Source organism: Chiloscyllium punctatum, chromosome 34, assembly GCF_047496795.1.
Source record: "Chiloscyllium punctatum isolate Juve2018m chromosome 34, sChiPun1.3, whole genome shotgun sequence".
Classification (NCBI taxonomy): Eukaryota; Metazoa; Chordata; class Chondrichthyes; order Orectolobiformes; family Hemiscylliidae; genus Chiloscyllium; species Chiloscyllium punctatum.
Window position 1 is genome coordinate 48,533,185 of NC_092772.1, and position 13,620 is coordinate 48,546,804.

The following is a 13,620-nucleotide window of genomic DNA, read 5'->3' on the forward strand; positions in this document are numbered from 1 at the left end:
ATACACAGCACACCGGGGAGAGAGAAACAGGGCAGGAGAAAACACTGGGATGAGGGAGAGACGGTGGAGGCAGAGAGGATGTGAGACAGAGAGGGAGAGAGATAAAAACCAAAGGGTGAAGGGAGACACTGAGGGATAAGAGTGAGAGAGAGCAATAGAGAGAGGGAGTGTCACGGAGGATGAACCGTGGGTGAGATGACATAGAAAAGTTGAAGCTGTGAGACAGTTCAGAGAAAGAAAGATAGAAAACCAGGGAAGATGAGTTAGAGAGATGCAGAGATAGACAAACAGAGGGAGAGCGAGATGAGAGACAGAGAGAAGATAGAGAGACAGAATGGGATAAACACAGACAGAAATGTATGAGAAAGACTAAGTCTGTCAGAGAGAAGGGGGTCAGTGGGAAAAGTGGAGCAGGAGAGAGAGAGAGAGAGAGAGAGAGAGATAAACACAGACAGTGAAGAACACAGAGAGACAGAATGAGAGTGCGATGGGGATGTGTGCCATGGAGAGGGGACAACATTGAGCTTGAATAGAGAAAGTGAGTGAGACAGAGAAGAGGGAGGGAACAGCAGCTGAGCAGAGGAGAGATGGAAGGTGCGAGTGAGAGAGGGAGAGAGAATGGGAGAGAGAATGTGGGAGGTTGCTGGAGATTGATATTGTTGGTGTTTGTGGTGAAGACAACTCCCAGTTGACTCCCTGCAGTTTCTCAGGAACACTGTGCCCTACTCCCTGACAATGACAGGTCTGTTCACCAGCTCGGGTAATGTGGGGGGAACAGTATATAACCAGGACAAAAGCAGAGCAGAAAGTACTGCGGTCCAGTGAGTCATGTCTAAAATGTTAGCTGTGAAATGTCTCATTTTCCTTGTCATCATCATCGCTGCAAGTCTGTCTGACCAATGTGGTGAGTCCCTTTTAATATTCCCCTGTACACACCACACTGGAGGAATCGTACAAAAACTGGAACAACAGACATTAATCATCTCTCCTTGTCGGAGGGTCGTGCAGAGGGAGTGCTGCACTGTCGGAGGGTCAGCGCTGAGGGAGGGCTGCACTGCCAGAGGGTCAGCGCTGAGGGAGTGCTGCACTGTTGGAGGGTCATTGCTGAGGGAGTGCCGCACTGTTGGAGTGTCAGTGCTGAGGGAGTGCTGCACTGTCTGAGGGTCAGCGCTGAGGGAGTGCTGCACTGCTGGAGGGTCAGCGCTGAGGGTGTGCCGCACTGTTGGAGGGTCTGTGCTGAGGGAGTGCTGCACTGTCGGAGGGTCAGTGCTGAGGGAGTGTCGCACTGTCGGACGGTCAGTGCTGAGGAAGTGGGCACTGTCGGAGGGTCAGTGCTGAGGGAGTGCCGCACTATCAGAGGGTCAGTGCTGAGGGAGTGGGCACTGTTGGAGGGTCAGTGCTGAGGAAGTGGGCACTGTCAGAGGGTCTGTGCTGAGGGAGTGCCGCATTATCAGAGGGTCAGTGCTGAGGGAGTGGGCACTGTCGGAGGGTCAGTGCTGAGGAAGTGGGCACTGTCGGAGGGTCAGTGCTGAGGGAGTGCCGCACTGTCGGAGGGTCAGCGCTGAGGGAGGGCTGCACTGCCAGAGGGTCAGCGCTGAGGGAGTGCTGCACTGTTGGAGGGTCATTGCTGAGGGAGTGCCGCACTGTTGGAGTGTCAGTGCTGAGGGAGTGCTGCACTGTCTGAGGGTCAGCGCTGAGGGAGTGCTGCACTGCTGGAGGGTCAGCGCTGAGGGTGTGCCGCACTGTTGGAGGGTCTGTGCTGAGGGAGTGCTGCACTGTCGGAGGGTCAGTGCTGAGGGAGTGTCGCACTGTCGGACGGTCAGTGCTGAGGAAGTGGGCACTGTCGGAGGGTCAGTGCTGAGGGAGTGCCGCACTATCAGAGGGTCAGTGCTGAGGGAGTGGGCACTGTTGGAGGGTCAGTGCTGAGGAAGTGGGCACTGTCAGAGGGTCTGTGCTGAGGGAGTGCCGCATTATCAGAGGGTCAGTGCTGAGGGAGTGGGCACTGTCGGAGGGTCAGTGCTGAGGAAGTGGGCACTGTCGGAGGGTCAGTGCTGAGGGAGTGCCGCACTGTCGGAGGGTCAGTGCTGAGGGAGTGCTGCACTGTCTGAGGGTCAGCGCTGAGGGAGTGCTGCACTGTTGGAGGGTCAGCGCTGAGGGAGTGCCGCACTGTTGGAAGGTCTGTGCTGAGGGAGTGCTGCACTGTCGGAGGGTCAGTGCTGAGGGAGGGTCGCACTGTCGGAGGGTCAGTGCTGAGGAAGTGGGCACTGTCGGAGGGTCAGTGCTGAGGGAGTGCCGCACTATCAGAGGGTCAGTGCTGAGGGAGTGGGCACTGTCGGAGGGTCAGTGCTGAGGAAGTGGGCACTGTCGGAGGGTCAGTGCTGAGGGAGTGCCGCACTGTCGGAGGGTCAGTGCTGAGGGAGTGCCGCACTGTCGGAGGGTCAGTGCTGAGTGAGCACTACACTGTCGGAGGGTCAGTGCTGAGGGAGTGCCGCACTGTTGGAGGGTCAGTGCTGAGGGAGAGCTGCACTGTCAGAGGGTCAGTGCTGATGGAGTGCCGCACTGTCGGAGGGTCAGTGCTGAGGGAGTGGGCACTGTCGGAGGATCAGTGCTGAGTGAGCACTACACTGTCGGAGGGTCATTGCTGAGGGAGTGCCGCACTGTCGGATGGTCAGTGCTTAGTGAGCACTACGCTGTCGGAGGGTCAGTGCTGAGGGAATGCCGCAATGTCGGAGGGTCATTGCTGAGGGAGTGCTGCACTGTCGGAGGGTCAGTGCTGAGGGAGTGGGCACTGTCAGAGGGTCAGTGCTGAGTGAGCACTGCACTGTCGGAGGGTCAGTGCTGAGCTGTACAATAAACTGATTCCTGCTGTGCCCTTCGAGTTGGGTGTTAAATTCTCACGCATGTTTCTGGGAGGTCAAGGGAGTTTCTCGCTGCAGTCCCAAGTCCACTGCTGTCTGTCCTTCACCTCAGGTACCTGTCAGAGTCCAGCACTAGGATTGGGATCTTGCTGTGCCCCAATGGACTTCCTCAACTCCTCCATCCACATGACTCCAGTTTAAATAAAGCCCTTTATCTGTACCACTGAATGATGGCCTGTGGTGGTGACAGGCACCATGGAAATGAAAATGTACCCTGCTCATTTTCCCTTTGTGTGCTTGTTTTGGATTCTCTTATTCCCTAATTCTGTCCCTCTAACTGTCTGTGTGTGTGGACTTCTGTGTGTGTCACCGTGTGTGTGTGTGTATGTGTGTGTCTCTCTCTCTCTCTCTGTGCCCTTTCTCTCCCTATCACCTTTTCTGTGGTCTGTCACTCCATCTCCCTCTGTCTGTCCCTGTTTCTGTCTCTCTCTGTATTTCTGTGTCTCCTCCTGTCTCTCTCTCTCTCTCAGAGAGAGGGAGATGGAGTGACAGACCACAGAAAAGGTGATGGGGAGAGAAAGGGCAAAGAGAGAGAGAGAGAGACACACACATACACACACACACACGGTGACACACATACACACATACACACGGTGACACACACACAAACACACACACATGGTGACACACACAGAAGTCCCATCACCAGTGCGAGGTCAATCCATCCATCATTCGGGATCATGACCTTCAAACTGCAGGAATCATTCCCTTCCATTACTGTTGAGGATGGATTAAGGACAAAGAGCAAGAGGGAGAGAGAGAGAGATAGAGAGAGAATGAAAGAGACATAGAAAGAGAGAGACTGAGGGACAATTTCACAGAATCAGACAGGGAGTAAGTGGACAGAGAGCGAGAGACAGGGAGCTGGATTGAGACCAGTGGACAGACAGCAAGGTGGACAGACAAAGAGGGGGATAAAGAGAGAGAGAGAGAAAGAGAGAGAGACAGATTGGGGGACAGAGAGAGAGAGAGACAAAAATGAAGAGAATGAGAGACAGGCAGAAAGAGAGTCAGAGGGAGAGGCACTCACAGAATAGGACAGACAGAAAGGTGTCAGGGAGAACGAGATAGTTAGAGAGAGAGAGAGAGAGAGACAAAGAGGGCGAGAGAGTGAAAAAGAGACAAAGAGAGAGGAATGGAGAGAGAGAGGCAGAGAGAGACACAGGCAGACACAAACAAAGAGGTAAAAACAATGACTGCAGATGCTAGAAACCAGATTCTGGATTAGTGGTGCTGGAAGAGCACAGCAGTTCAGGCAGCATCCGAGGAGCAGCGAAATCGACGTTTCGGGCAAAAGCCCTTCATCAGGAATAAAGGGCTTTTGCCAGAAAGGTCGATTTCGTTGCTCGTTGCATGCTGCCTGAACTGCTGTGCTCTGCCAGCACCACTAATCCAGAGAGAAACAAAGACAGAGAGAGAGAGAGAGAGAGACAGGAGGAGACACAGAAATACAGAGAGAGACAGGGTGAAGGGAGACACTGAGGGATAAGAGTGAGAGAGAGCAATAGAGAGAGGGAGTGTCACGGAGGATGAACCGTGGGTGAGATGACATAGAAAAGTTGAAGCTGTGAGACAGTTCAGAGAAAGAAAGATAGAAAACCAGGGAAGATGAGTTAGAGAGATGCAGAGATAGACAAACAGAGGGAGAGCGAGATGAGAGACAGAGAGAAGATAGAGAGACAGAATGGGATAAACACAGACAGAAATGTATGAGAAAGACTAAGTCTGTCAGAGAGAAGGGGGTCAGTGGGAAAAGTGGAGCAGGAGAGAGAGAGAGAGAGAGAGAGAGAGATAAACACAGACAGTGAAGAACACAGAGAGACAGAATGAGAGTGCGATGGGGATGTGTGCCATGGAGAGGGGACAACATTGAGCTTGAATAGAGAAAGTGAGTGAGACAGAGAAGAGGGAGGGAACAGCAGCTGAGCAGAGGAGAGATGGAAGGTGCGAGCGAGCGAGGGAGGGAGAAAGGGAGAGAGAATGTGGGAGGTTGCTGGAGATTGATATTGTTGGTGTTTGTGGTGAAGACAACTCCCAGTTGACTCCCTACAGTTTCTCAGGAACACTGTGCCCTACTCCCTGACAATGACAGGTCTGTTCACCAGCTCGGGTAATGTGGGGGGAACAGTATATAACCAGGACAAAAGCAGAGCAGAAAGTACTGCGGTCCAGTGAGTCATGTCTAAAATGTTAGCTGTGAAATGTCTCATTTTCCTTGTCATCATCATCGCTGCAAGTCTGTCTGACCAATGTGGTAAGTCCCTTTTAATATTCCCCTGTACACACCACACTGGAGGAATAGTACAAAAACTGGAACAACAGACATTAATTATCTCTCCTTGTCGGAGGGTCGTGCAGAGGGAGTGCTGCACTGTCAGAGGGTCAGCGCTGAGGGAGGGCTGCACTGTCGGAGGGTCAGTGCTGAGGGAGTGCTGCACTGTCGGAGGGTCAGTGCTGAGGGAGTGGGCACTGTCGGAGGGTCAGTGCTGAGGGAGTGGGCACTGTCAGAGGGTCAGTGCTGAGGGAATGGGCACTGTCGGAGGGTCAGTGCTGAGGGAATGTTGCACTGTCGGAGGGTCAGTACTGAGGGAGTGCTGCACTGTTGGAGGGTCAGTGCTGAGGGAGTGGGCACTGTCGGAGGGTCAGTGCTGAGGGAGTGGGCACTGTTGGAGGATCAGTGCTGAGGGAGTGCTGCACTGTCGGAGTGTCAGTGCTGAGGGAGTGCCGCACGGGCGGAGGGTCAGTGCTGAGGGAGTGCTGCACTGTCTGAGGGTCAGTGCTGAGGGTGTGCTGTTATTGCCCAGCAGATGAATCCTCCTGTGCCATAGTTGCAGTCAGATAGACTCCAGGGAGTGATTCTCCGTACCCACTCAGGGAAGGCAGGTTTTTCCAGCTGAGCCAAGGCCAGTCTGCTGTCCCAAATTGCCCCACAAGGCGGTAGTGAACTTGCCTCTTGACCCACTGCAGTCCCTGCATTGAGCAGAGTCCTGTGTCACCCATGACCGGTCCCACTTCCTGAAGAGCTGTTTGCGAGATTGATCTCTCAATTTACAATGACATTTTGGGGTAATCGTTAGGGTTTTAACAAACGAGGGGACCTAGGATGCTGGAGATCTGAAACCGGAACTGAAAACTGCTGGAGAAGCTCAGCAGGTCTGGCAGCATCTGTGGAGAGAGGTGAAGAATGCGGATTTTACGATTTGGGTCCATTCTTGTGGTTATTAATCTCAGCGAGTCCCACTCAAGCATCTGTATCCCCCCACCGCAATCCCCCCCACCCCCTCCCCCGCCACCCCATCCCCTTTAAATGACACAGATCTTCCGGAAACAATGTCCTAAAGACTGGGCGATGATAAACTTAATCTTCATTCCCCTGGACCTAGATTGTATGGGCGTGATAATTTTCCTATGTCCAAGCAAGACCATTGGGAGACCCCATTCAGAACACATTGCACAGGGATAAAGCAACAACTTGCATTTCGAGTCACAGAGTCAGTCCTACAGCACGGAAACAGACCCTTCGGCCCATCCAGCCCATGCTGACCCTAATCCCCAAATTAAACTAGTCCCACCTGCCTGCTTCTAGCCCATATCCCTCCAAATTTTTCCTATACATTTCCTTATCCAAAAGTCCCTACACCCCCTACTTCCTCAGGAAGTTCATTCCACACACGAACCACCCTCCGTAGAAACAATTTGCCTCATATATATTTTTTAAACCTCTCTCCATTTGACCTAGTACGTCATCACTGGTTAACCATTGCTGGTGAGTTGGAAGCTCTGGGTAGCTGAGATTTGGAGTTGATGATGGAGAGTGAGGAACTGTCTCCCTCATAATCCTTACGCGCTTTAGTGCTGGATGTAACTTGCTGCACTGAACTTCAGATAATTCCCCAAATGCAGAACCTCCTCCCCTCCCTGCAGGTTCCTGAGGCTGGGGTACACATTCCTGGTCTGGAATCCCATCCCGATTTTGGGAAAGATTGATTGGAGTCAGTGTCGGAGCTGACAGGTTGGAATTACAGGGAAGTCTGAAACTTTCTCGGACACTTTTTTGTTCTGATGCAGTGATTGATTTCGTCTCTTTCCAGGGACCCCTGTCCCAGAGAGGGGTTTGGTGGCTTCCCTCCTCCGGGGAATCCTACCCTCTGTAGGTGATGGATCTCCTGATCCGAATGTCCTCCTCACTCTTCGTCTCGCCAGGCAACATGACCTGAAAGAGGAGGCGCACCTCCTGAGGGAATTGAAGAGGAATGTTCTCAGCAACGGTAGGATCACTGGGTGGAGGAGGGTGAGTGTGTGCGAGAGATGGAGCATGGAGGAGGGTGAGTGTGTGTGAGAGATGGAGTGGGGAGGAGGGTGAGTGTGTGCGAGAGATGGAGCGTGGAGGAGGGTGAGTGTGTGCGCGAGATGGAGTGTGGAGGAGGGTGAGTGTGTGCGAGAGATGGAGCGTGGAGGAGGGTGAGTGTGTGCGCGAGATGGAGTGTGGAGGAGGGTGAGTGTGTGCGAGAGATGGAGCGTGGAGGAGGGTGAGTGTGTGCGAGAGATGGAGCGTGGAGGAGGGTGAGTGTGTGCGCGAGATGGAGTGTGGAGGAGGGTGAGTGTGTGCGAGAGATGGAGCGTGGAGGAGGGTGAGTGTGTGCGCGAGATGGAGTGTGGAGGAGGGTGAGTGTGTGCGAGAGATGGAGCGTGGAGGAGGGTGAGTGTGTGCGAGAGATGGAGTGTGGAGGAGGGTGAGTGTGTGCGAGAGATGGAGTGTGGAGGAGGGTGAGTGTGTGCGAGAGATGGAGTGTAGAGTAGGGTGAGTGTGTGCGCGAGATGGAGTGTGGAGGAGGGTGAGTGTGTGTGAGAGATGGAGCGTGGAGGAGGGTGAGTGTGCAAGAAAGTGTGAGTCTGAGAGAGAGTTGGAGGAGGGTGAATGTGAGAGAGATTGAATACAGAGGCACGTGAGTGAGAGAGTGTGGAGGTGTGTGAATTAGATTAGATTACTTACAGTGTGGAAACAGGCCCTTCGGCCCAACAAGTCCACGCCAACCCTCCAAAGAGCAACCCACCCACACCCCTTAATTTACCCCTTCACCTAACACTATGGGCAATTTTGCATGGCCAATTCACCTAACCTGCACATATTTGGACTGTGGGAGGAAACCGGAGCACCCTCAGGAAAACTATGCAGAAATTGGGAAAATGTGCAAACTCCACACAGACATTTGCCTGCGGTGGGAATTGAACCAGGGCCCCTGCCACTGTGAGGCAGTAGTGCTTACCATTGTACCACACACTGCAAGAGTGAGTCATGGCATGAGTATGATAGATTGTGTAGAGGTATGTGAGTGTGAGAGAGATTGTAGAGGTGTGATTGTGAGAGAGAGAGAGTGTGGAGGTGTGTGAGTGTGAGAGAGAGTGAGTGTGTAAGAGAGAGAGTGTGGAGGTGTGTGAGTGTGAGTGAGTGTGGAGGTGTGTGAGTGTGAGAGAGAGTGTGGAGTTATGTGAGTGTGAGAGAGAATGTAGAGGTGCGATTGTGAAAGAGAGTGAGTGTGGAGATGTGTGAATGTGAGCGTGAGTATGAGAGAGAGTGAATGTTGAGGTTTGTGAGTGTGAGAGAGTGTGAAGGTATGTGAGAGAGAGTGAATGTTTGAGAGTGTGAGAAAGATTGTGTGAATGTGTGTGTGAGAGAAAGTGTGTCAATGTCTGAGTGTGAGTGTATGAAGATGTGAGTGTGAGGGAGAGAGTTTGTGAATGTGTGAACATGAAAGAGAGTGTGTTAATGTCTAAGTGTGAGACAGAATTTGAGTGTGGGAGAGTGACTGTGAAGGAGTGTGAGTGTGAAAGTATATGTGAAGGTTTGAGTGTCATAGTGTGAATATGGGTGCATGAGAGTGAGTGTGTGAATGTGGGTCTGCGAGAGAATGTGTAAACATGTGAGTGTAAGAATATGCGAAAGTGTGAATGTGGTGCAGTGTGTGTGCAAATGTGTATGCAAGATAGAGTGTGTGAAAGTGTGAGCGTGAGATAGACTGTGTGAACATGTGAGTGTGAGAGAATCTAGGAGTATTGGTGTGTGAGATGGAGTGTGAGGATAGGAGTGTGTGAGGGAGAGTGTGTGACTAAGAGGCAAAGAATGTGTTACATTTGAATATATGTGTGAGATATCATGTTGTGTACATTCATGAGTGTTTCTGTGTTTGTGCATATTTGAGAGTGAGTGAGAGTATGTACATGTGTCTGAGAAAGTGAGAGTGTGTGAGTATGTGTGTATATTTGTGTGTGTGAGAGAGAGAGTTTGTTAGCGTATCTATGTCTGTGTGGAGTGTGTGTGAATGCTTGTATGTATTTGAGTATGAGGGTATGACTAATATTAGTGAGTGTGTACAGCTGTGTGTGAGAGAGTGTAAGTGTGTGCATGTTTGTATGTGATGGGCCAATAGGTGTGTAAGAGTGTGCATGCATGGGGTGAGTGTGTGTGTGTGTGAATAAATATGTGAGTACAAAATGGCAAGTGCAAGATTGTGAGTGTGTGCATATCTGTGTGTGATTGAATGTGTAAACATGTATGTGTAAATTTAAGTGTGTGCATAAATGTGTCTGTGCATACGTATGTATAGATGAATGAGTGTGTGAAAATGAATGTGCAGATGTGTGAGAACGTATGTAAATGTGTGAGCATGAAAGCATATGTGAGTGCAAGTGTGTAAATGTGAGTGAGTATATGTGTGAAAGTGAGTGCATAAATGTGAGTGACTGCATCTGCAAATATATGAGTGAGGGAGTGTGTAAATGTGTGAGAGTGTGTGTGCAAATGTGTGACGGTGTACATGTATGTGAGTGAGTTTATAAATATGTGTGTCTGTGTGGGCGAGTGTGAGTGAGCGCGTGTGAATGTACAAATGTGAATGAGTGTGGGTGTGTAAGTGTGTGCATATGTGTGTGTGAGAGTCTAAGTGTGAGTGAGGGTGTGTTTCTGTAAATTTGTGTGCGAGTCAATGTATGCTTCCACTTTTTAATTCAATATCTCTGAAGAGGAAACTCAGTGAATTTTGGGATGGTCTTCCTCATGAGTGCTACCACTTTCAGGATAGCCATCTCTAGCTCCCTCAGTTCCTCTGCCCCATTTGGAGCCTTATTTTCTAAGGCAGAGATGGTGAAATGCAAACTATACCATTAAGCCCGTCACCCAAACCAGCTTTGAGATCTCGCCTATGATGCCAGCTCTTTCCCAAATCAATGCTGTTACTGTCATATCTCTTCCTGTTTGTTGCTGCAAATTTCAGCCGAAAATTGGTCCAACTCCTTTTGAAAGATGTTATGAAGCTGAAGGCGTGCACTGTACCTTTAAGAGAAAGTTGTGTTGATGCTAGTTTTCACAGAGACCTTACAAGCACCTGTCATATGACTAGCTAGCAGTCTTAGAGTGTACTGCAAAAATGAAAATATGTAACATTTGGTTGTGAAACAGATACCTGAGTTGATTGCTGTTTTGAATTTATCCAATCAGTATAAATTATGCCCCAGGATCCTAAACCCAATCTAGTTTGAATTTATGTTTTGCCAACATTGAACTAATGAGATGATCTGATGTTGGGGGGAATAAAAGAGGCAGGCAATTTGAAGTTTGACAGAGAGTGACTGTCATCGAGAGATAGTGTCATTCAAACACTCTCTATAAAAGATACCTTTCTCACATGAAATACTTTTGTAGTAAAAGACAGAAGATGTCCCAGGGAGATCTTCAGCCAGAGGAAGACAGACACCGAAGATGCTGTGTAGTTTTGAAATTAAGTTGATATAATTTTATAAGTGTTTTATTGGAACAGTACATTGTCATGAAGTTGGAGACAGTAATAAGCAGTAAGAGAAAGGGGGAGCTTACAGTTGTTGTTTAATGTTCACTATTAAAGTTAAAGAATAAGTTGATATTATTTTCTTTAAATAGTGGAATTTGGGAACTTCCCTGTCATTCGTATTTTAATAGATTATGAGGCTTTTCTGGTGTTTGGTTTTAATTAACAGAAGGGTATACCATCGTGTTGTAACAAAGGCAATAATTAACTCTACCTTCCCCTCATTCTTTAGCCATCCATACACACTGCATGAAAAGTCATCCCCCCCCTTTCATTTCTCTTGTGAAAGATGCACCTCACACTTTCCAATGGTGTAGCACACTGTTTATATGAGCATCTGAACATTTCTCCGCTTCTGAAACAGGCTCGGAATTATCTGCTGGGACTATCGCCCTGCATACAATGGCTCTGCTGGCCTCATGTGATGACCCTCTGAACGTCATGGTGGAAGATCAGCAGATGAACCTGGTGGCCTTACTGATGGATAAACTGAAGACAGACATCGATGCTACTGGTGTGAAACCAAATGGGATTTTGCTCAGTACTGCCAATCGAGAGTAGAAAGAAGTGGAGGAGGGGTGCGGAGGGGTGATGGGAAGGCTGGGGGATTTGGGGGATGTGGAGAAGTGTCAGGGAAGCACACAGTGAGACCCTTGAGGAGATCAAAGCCGGTCAGAAAAACGTCATTGGGCAGGAAAGCAGCAAAGATTATGAGTGGGAAAGGGAGGCAAGTAGCTAAATTGTGCACCCATCAGGACAAATGCAAAAGTGCCAAATCTTCAATAAGCACAGCATTTATACACCACAGGAGTAAAGGTTGCTGAGTACTTGGCGACTCAACTCTGAATATGAGAGCCAAAGACTTGAAGAAAACAACAGGGAGCCATTCAATGTTCCCCACCTCAAAGTTCCAGGATCTCCGACCTGGGCATATTCCTTTTGTTTGCAGATCATTCCATAGCTGAACATCTGTCACTGGCAGGAATGGGCCAGCTGATAGCGATAACATTCTGGTTGCTAGCACAATTGGGATTATTGAGCACAATCCTTCGTTGTTTTTACGGTCACATAAACAGAGCACCCATTGTATTCAGTCATCCTGCTGGGGAAAGATGTCTACGGTTTGAAGGGGCCGAAGTCAATGGGGTTCAGGAAGAGGCAGAAGTTGCTGAACAATCCTGTGTGTGCTCATGGCTAGATTAACAACCAACTCAAACTAACCTGTCAGGCTCATCAGATGTGGCTCGTTGAAGCTTTGAGCAGCAGGATCGACAAGGGCTCTTCAGTAAGAGTATTAGATCCTTCCTCAAATGAGGAGAGTATTAGACCCTTCCTCAGATCAAGAGAGTATTAGACCCTTCCTCAAATGAGGAGAGTATTAGACCCTCCCTCAAATGAGGAGAGTATTAGACCCTTTTTAAAATCAGGAGAGTATTAGACCCTTCCTCAGATCAGAAGTGTATTAGACCCTTCCTCAGATCAGGAGAGTATTAAACCCTTCCTCAGATCAGGAGAGTATTAGACCCTTCCTCAGATCAGGAAACAAAAACTGTGTTTGAGGGTTTGCGATATGGTCTCACCGTTATAACTGAACCACAAGGTTCCTACTTTCACATTCAGGATCTCTCTTGCAATAAAGGTGAGTATCCCATTGGCCTTCCTGATTATGTGCTGTACCTGTACAGTCATCACATGGTGTCCCAGATCCTTCCGCATTTCGCACTTGAACGTTTACCTTTCAGATCAGCTCACTTCTTCCCTTATCATATATCCACTCGCTCACCCTATCTTTGCAAATCTCCTTAACAACATTGATTCTCACCCATCTTTGTGTAACCTGCTGGTTTAGCCAGTCTGCCTTCACTCCCAACATCAAAGCTGTTGATATAAATTGTAAAATGTTGAGTTCCCAACATAGATCCCCATTTGTTACCAGCTGTGGCTCAGATAATCTATCCAAGCTTTCTATTTTCTACCAACCGAACAATTTTCTACAAACGCCAATAGATTACCCTCGCACCAGGCACGTTAAACTTTTGATCGGGTCATACAGCACGGAAACAGACCCTTCGGCCCAACCGGTTCATGCTAACCGTGTTCCCAACCTAAACTAGTTCCACCTGCCTGCTCCTGGCCCATCTCTCTTCAACCCTTTCCTGTCCATGTCCTTATCCAAATGTCTTTTAAATGTTGTAACTGTCCCCACACCACCACCCCCCCCCCCCCCCACTTCCTCAGGAAGGTCATTCCACACAGGGACCACCGTCTGGGGAAAATAGTTGCCCCTCGTGTCTTTTGTAAATCTCTCTCCTCTCATCTTTAACATATGCCCCATGTCTTGAAGTCCCCCCACCCTGGGGAAAGACACACCTGCCATTTACCCTATCCATGCCCCTCATGATTTTATAAAACTCTATGAGGTCACCCCCCCCCCCCCCCGCCTCCTACGCTCCAGGGAAAACAGTCCCAGCCTATCCAGCCTTTCTTTATAACTCCAATGTTCCCATTCCTGGCAACATCCTGGGAAATCTCTCCAGAACCCTCTCCAGTTTAATAATATCCTTCCTATAACAGGGTGACCAGAACTGGACACAGTATTCCAGAAGGGGCCTCACCAATGTCCTGTACAACCTCAACATGACCTTCCCAACTCCTACACTCAAAGGGCTGAGCAATGAAGGCAAGCTTACAAAACCCCTTCTAAACTCCCTGTCTATACATGACACAAACTCCAAAGGATTATGTCCCGAAACCCCTAGATCCCTCTGCTCTACAACATTCGCTGCTGTTCTTTGTGTTCTGACCTACCGTCTGAATCTCCCTCACCTTTGTGTAATTCTACACAATTTCCTTCTGTTTGA